This window comes from Salvelinus namaycush, chromosome 28, assembly GCF_016432855.1.
Source record: "Salvelinus namaycush isolate Seneca chromosome 28, SaNama_1.0, whole genome shotgun sequence".
In the NCBI taxonomy this organism is placed as follows: domain Eukaryota; kingdom Metazoa; phylum Chordata; class Actinopteri; order Salmoniformes; family Salmonidae; genus Salvelinus; species Salvelinus namaycush.
In genome coordinates, this window is record NC_052334.1 from 41,933,072 (window position 1) to 41,939,722 (window position 6,651).

A 6,651-nucleotide genomic window follows, 5' to 3' on the forward strand; every position below is an offset into this window, starting at 1 on the left:
TAACTGAGTTTGGGTAATCCAAAAGTTACTTTACTGATTACAATTTTGGACAGGTAACTTGTAACTAACGGATTACATTTAGAAAGTGGTGGCAGTAAGCACTTTTCTGTAAACTCTCCATTACCTTGTAAATAACGTTGTTGTGGGTTTATTTTCCTGTAATAATGAATCAAATGTAGCTAAAGATAAGACATGGTCAGCTACACTCTGGTCATTATTTGCTAACTAGCTAGCAACAACCCAAAACATTGTTTAGAAAATTGCTTTTAGTTGCCTGACATTTATTGAATTCATTTTTAAAACAGATTTTGTTTTTTAACAGATGGGTTTAAACAGAAAAGTGCTTGAGTGGGTTGAGTCACTGACGTGATCTTCCTGTCTGGGTTGACGCCCCCCCTTGGGTTGTGCCGTGGCGGAGATCTTTGTGGGCTATACTTGGCCTTGTCTCAGGATGGTTGTGGTGGTGGTAGATTGTTGTAGATATCCCTCTAGTGGTGTGGGGGCTGTGCTTTGGCAAAGTGGGTGGGGTTATATCCTGCCTGTTTGGCCCTGTCCGGGGGTATCATCGGATGGGGCCACAGTGTCTCCTGACCCCTCCTGTCTCAGCCTCAAGTATTTATGCTGCAGTAGTTTGTGTCGGGGGGCTAGGGTCAGTCTGTTATATCTGGAGTACTTCTCCTGTCTTATCCGGTGTCCTGTGTGAATTTAAGTATGCTCTCTCTTTCTCTCTCTCGGAGGACCTGAGCCCTAGGACCATGCCTCAGGACTACCTGGCATGATGACTCCTTGCTGTCCCCAGTCCACCTGTTCTGCCTGCGGCTATGGAACCCTGACCTGTTCACTGGACGTACTACCTGTCCCAGACCTGCTGTTTTCAACTCTCTAGAGACAGCTGGAGTTGTAGAGATACTCTCAATGATCGGCTATGAAAAGCCAACTGACATTTACTCCTGAGGTGCTGACTTGTTGCACCCTCGACAACTATTGTGATTATTATTATTTGACCATGCTGGTCATTTATGAACATTTGAACATCTTGGCCATGTTCTGTTATAATCTCCACCCGGCACAGCCAGAAGAGGACTGGCCACCCCTCATAGCCTGGTTCCTCTCTAGGTTTCTTCCTAGGTTTTGGCCTTTCTAGGGAGTTTTTCCTAGCCACCGTGCTTCTACACCTGCATTGCTTGCTGTTTGGGGTTTTAGGCTGGGTTTCTGTACAGCACTTTGAGATATCAGCTGATGTAAGAAGGGCTATATAAATAAATTCGATTTGATTTTGATTTGATGGGTTTATTGGTGTTAAAATAGAGAAAGTATGATATTTGGAACACCGGGCTGCTGATGTCATGCAGAGGCTGTTGTTTTGTGTTTATACCTTTTCATAACAACAATGACAAGTTTGATGTCGGACGACAATAGAATGTTCATGATGTTGTGGCGACAATTGTCTACAGACATGTTCATAGCCGGAGTGTAAGCCAGCATCAAGGAAACATAAAAGAGAGAAGGAGGGAGAGGAAGAGTGAAGAGAGAGGGAGAGTGACTGAGAGAGGGGGAGAGAGCTAGGGATACAGACAGGGAGGAATGGAGAGATACACAGGGAGTGTGAGCAGAAAATAGTGAGAACTGCTAGAGAGAGAGAACCAAATAGAAAAGGGTGGAGCACTCTTGCAGAACTCTGAGAAACGGAATTCTCACAAAGAAATGAGGAGCGTAGCGATTTCTCAACGAAGTGTGCAATTAGATGCCAGAAAACGGCATCTTTTTGTTGTTGTTGCCATGACAGGAAATGACATGTGGGCGGCTGGAAACAAATCTCACCATTAATGTATTAGTGGCTGTTTTTTTGGGGGGGTTGTTTAGAGGTTGTTTCAGGATACTAGCAACAGGAGAAAAAGACATAGAAGTTGCAATGCAACCTCCAAAGAAAATGGAGATATAACGGGAGGCAACAGGGGTATGGCATGTCTTGCCCTTTTAATTACAGCATATTTGGCATGTTATGTGTCTGGGCCCCTTTAATAATGACTTTGATCAAGTCCGATAGCATTTTCGTTGATCCTTCGAATAATACACAACAGATGTATGATTATATGTGTATGAATGTACTGAGTTTGTGTGTGTGTTGGTGATAGAGATCTGACACATAGTCTGTTTTTATCTTTAATCCCACAATAAAAAGCTTCTATAGATACAGCAGCTAGTATGCTGCATCTGTGTTTACACACACACACACACACACACACCCTAACTCATTTCCTATCATACTACAGCCTGCACAGAACATCCCTCAAACTCATATCTAGTCATTTAACTTCATCGATCATTTAACCCCAAACTCTTGATGTATGTCAAAAAGCCAAACACTCGTTCGCCACATATTTACATTTACATTTAAGTCATTTAGCAGACGCTCTTATCCAGAGCGACTTACATATGATCTCCCTCTGGCTCATGAGTCATTTATATTTGATCCAACCCTATAATACTAGTGCTACCCTACTACCAGATGGCTCATATTGACATCAAGGGCCGTGAAAAATGGCCCCGAACCCCTAATAGGTCCTCCTATTTTTTCTCTCTTCCTCCGAAGTTGCTTGAAGGAAATTGACTTGGCGTGTGGTGCTGGTGAAACTCTCCATCTTTGTTTTCCAGAGTGGGAAACCTTCAGTGTTCTCGATACTGATGAGATTGATCAAGGTCACCTACTCTGACATTTTTGTGCTAGTACTTTGTCCGTGCTGTGTATGAAATGGGCATAATGTAGCAGGTAGTGGTAGCTAAGCTGTTCCTGAATCCCAAATCAACCAATCAACGGAAGCAATATGTTGCTAGCTGCATCTTGCCCTCTGATAGGCGGATTTGTCGCCACATCACGGACACCTATCCAATCTTCTCAGATCTACACTAGTGCGGGTGTAGAGGCGAGGAGTTGATTTGGGATTCAGAAATATTTCAGGTAAGCTATAACGTCTTGTTTCTTCAGTTCAGACTTCCTACTTCACACAGTTAATAAACCAATAAGAAAAGAAAGTTCCAAGTTCCATAACAGCTAGTTTTAGCCTCCACCCTCCCAGACAGTCCGAGAGAAATTGGTCTTTGCTAAGAAGCTATTTTTGTTTCTTTTTGACCGTTTTAATTGAAAACATTCACAGTAAGGTACTTAATTGTTACCCAGAAATTATTTGAACTACTGCATTGGACCTTTAAACACATCAAAGATCTAAATCCATGTAGCAGTTGATGGGCTGGAGAAGGGTTAACGCTATGCGGAGAGGTAGGGGCTGCCGCGTGAGTGTGCTCTTGTCAGAACTACAGTGCACCCAGTTAACTTTTTCAACAAAAAAAAAATGATTACCCTCCAGGGCCCCATTTCTATAGGTAGAGCCAGGAAAAGGGGTTGTAGAAAATGATTTTTCAGGACGAGATTAATTTCTTTGGAAGTGGTCAGTTTATCAATTTTCTCAATAAAGCTGGGCGAGACGAGTGAATGAGTGAGGCAATTAATTCCTTATAAGGCGTTCACACTGAAAGGCAAAGATAAGGCAATCACAAATTCTTTCAGATTTCTCTCTCTGGTGAAAAAACTGGAGAAGGGGCTCTGAAGGAAGGCAATGCTGGAGAGGTTATCATATTTGTAATTTTTTTTAACCAGGTAGGCCAGTTGAGAACAAATTCTCATTTACAACTGCGACCTGGCCAAGATAAAGCAAAGCAGTGCGACACAAACGACAACACAGAGTTACACATGGAATAAACAAACGTACAGTCAATAACACAATAATAAAAGTCTATATACAGTGTGTGCAAATGGTGTGAGGAGGTAAGGCAATAAATAGGCCATAGTAGCAAAGTAATTACAATTTAGCAAATTAACACTGAAGTGATAGATGATGATGTGCAAGTAGAAATTGTGGTGTGCAAAAGAGCAAAAAAGTAAATAAAAACAATATGGGGATGAGGTAGGTAGTTGGGTGGGCTATTTACAGATGGGCTATGTACAGCTGCAACGATCGGTAAACTGCTCAGATAGCTGATGCTTAAAGTTAGTGAGGGAGATATAAGTCTACAATTTCAGCGATTTTTGCAATTCGTTCCAGTCATTGGCAGCAGAGAACTGGAAGGAAAGGCAGCCAAAGAGGTGTTAGCTTTGGGGATGACCAGTGAGATATATCTGCTGGAGCGCGTGCTATGGGTGGGTGTTGCTATGCTGACCAGTGAGCTGAGAAAAGGCGGAGCTTTACCTAGCAAAGACTTATAGATAACCTGAAGCCAGTGGGTCTGGCGACGAATATGTAGCGAGGGCCAGCCGACTAGAGCATACAGGTCGCAGTGGTGGGTGGTATATGGGGCTTTGGTGACAAAACAGATGGCACTGTGATAGACTGCATCCAGTTTTCTGAGTAGAGTGTTGGAGGCTATTTTGTAAATGACATCGCCGGATCGGTAGGATAGTCAGTTTTACGAGGGTATGTTTGGCAGCGTGAGTGAAGGAGGCTTTGTTGCGAAATAGGAAGCCGATTCTAGATTTAATTTTGGATTGGAGATATTTAATATGAGTCTGGAAGGAGAGTTTACAGTCTAGCCAGACACCTAGGTATTTGTAGTTGTCCACATATTCTAAGTCAAAACCGTCCAGAGTAGTGATGCTAGTCGGGCGGGTGGGTGCGGGCAGCAATCGATTGAAAAGCATGCATTTAGTTTTACTAGCGTTTAAGAGCAGTTGGAGGCCACGGAAGGAGTGTTGTATGGCATTGAAGCTCATTTGGAGGTTTGTTAACACAGTGTCCAAAGAAGGACCAGATGTATACAGAATGGTGTCGTCTGCGTAGAGGTGGATCAGGGAATCACCAGCAGCAAGAGCGACATCGATGAAATATACAGAAAAAAGAGTCGGCCTGAGAATTGAACCCTGTGGTACCCCCATAGAGAGGTCAACAGGCCATCCGATTTGACACACTGACATGACCGCGGCAGCTTTACAATATTTAGGGATCTCGGACGATACGAAAGAGAGGTTTCACAGGCTAGTGATAGGGGTTGCAACAGTGGTGGCGGATAATTTTAGAAAGAGAGGGTCCAGATTGTCTAGCCCAGCTGATTTGTACGGGTCCAGGTTTTGCAGCTCTTTCAGAACATCTGCTATCTGGATTTGGGTGAAGGAGAAGCTGGGGAGGTTTGGGAAAGTAGCTGTGGGGGGTGTGGAGCTGTTGGCCGGGGTTGGGGTAGCCAGGAGGAAAGCATGGCCAGCCGTAGAGAAATGCTTATTGAAATTCTCGATTATCGTGGATTTATCGGTGGTGACAGTGTTTCCTAGCCTCAGTGCAGTGGGCAGCTGAGAGGAGGTGCTCTTTTTCTCCATGGACTTTACAGTGTCCCAAAATCTTCTGGAGTTAGAGCTACAGGATGCAAATTTCTGTTTGAAAAAGCTAGCCTTTGCTTTCCTAACATACATGAAGGGCACTTTTCGGCATTTGCTGTATGATTGATGAGAATCTCCATATTGCAAATGTATGGTCCCTTACTAGACGTCCACGAATGTTTTGAAAATTGGCCAGATCTTCCGGGAAGTCATCGAACGAAGTCTCTCGGACATTCGGTTTCCGTTTTATAAAATGTTCAAATTTTGGTCATTTTTCCGCTGTCCCGGTAAATTCCAACGCCCGGAAAAAGCGAATGGAATCTTATTGCAAATGTACAAAACATCACCAATCACGACATGGCCATTGCTCCTAAATGGAAAAGACTTCGAAGACGAAACTTGGTGAGCATAGGTTTGGACTAATGGGCTGTTAGCCCAGAAACAAGATGGCATCGAGGACTCTTTTTGAGTTAAGGCCATTTTTCTGGGATTAAAGGTCAAAAACAAAAATAAGGTGCTAATTTGACTGCTTCACGTCAAAGTACATGAACCTACGGTGTCAGGAAAAAAAGAACCAGCCATTTATCTGTCGTCATTTAAGAGAAATTGTACATTGTACAATTTGTGATGCTCAAAGAATTTTTTTTTTTCCCAAAAAAGTTAGATTGCAACTCTTCCCCCTTTGGCAGTTCTATCTCGATGGAAAATGTTGTAGTTGGGTATGGAAATCTCACAATTTTTGGTGGCCTTCCTAAGACATCAGGGTTGGCGGAGTGTGCTAAAGCAGTGAGTAAAACAAACTTAGGGAGGAGGCTTCTGATGTTAACATGCATGAAACCAAGGCTTTTACGGTTACAGAAATCAACAAATGAGAGCGACTGGCGACACACAGGGCCTGGGTTAACCTCTACATCACCCGAGGAACAGAGGAGGAGTAGGATGAGGGTACGGCTAAAGGCTATCAAAACTGGTCGTCTAGTGCGTTGGTGACATAATAAAAGGAGCAGATTTCTGGGCGTGGTAGGATAGATTCAGGGCATAATGTACAGACAAGAGTATGGTAGGGTGCAGGTACAGTGGAGTTAAACCTAGGCATTGAGTGACAATAAGAGAGGTTGCATCTCTGGACGCACCAGCCATGCTGGGTGAGGTCACCGCATGTGTGGGAGGTGGGACAAAGAGGCATTCGAGGCATGTTGAGTGGGACTAGGGGCTCCGCAGTGAACTAAAACAATGATAACTACCCTAAACAACAGTATACAAGGCATATTGACATTAGAGAGAGACAT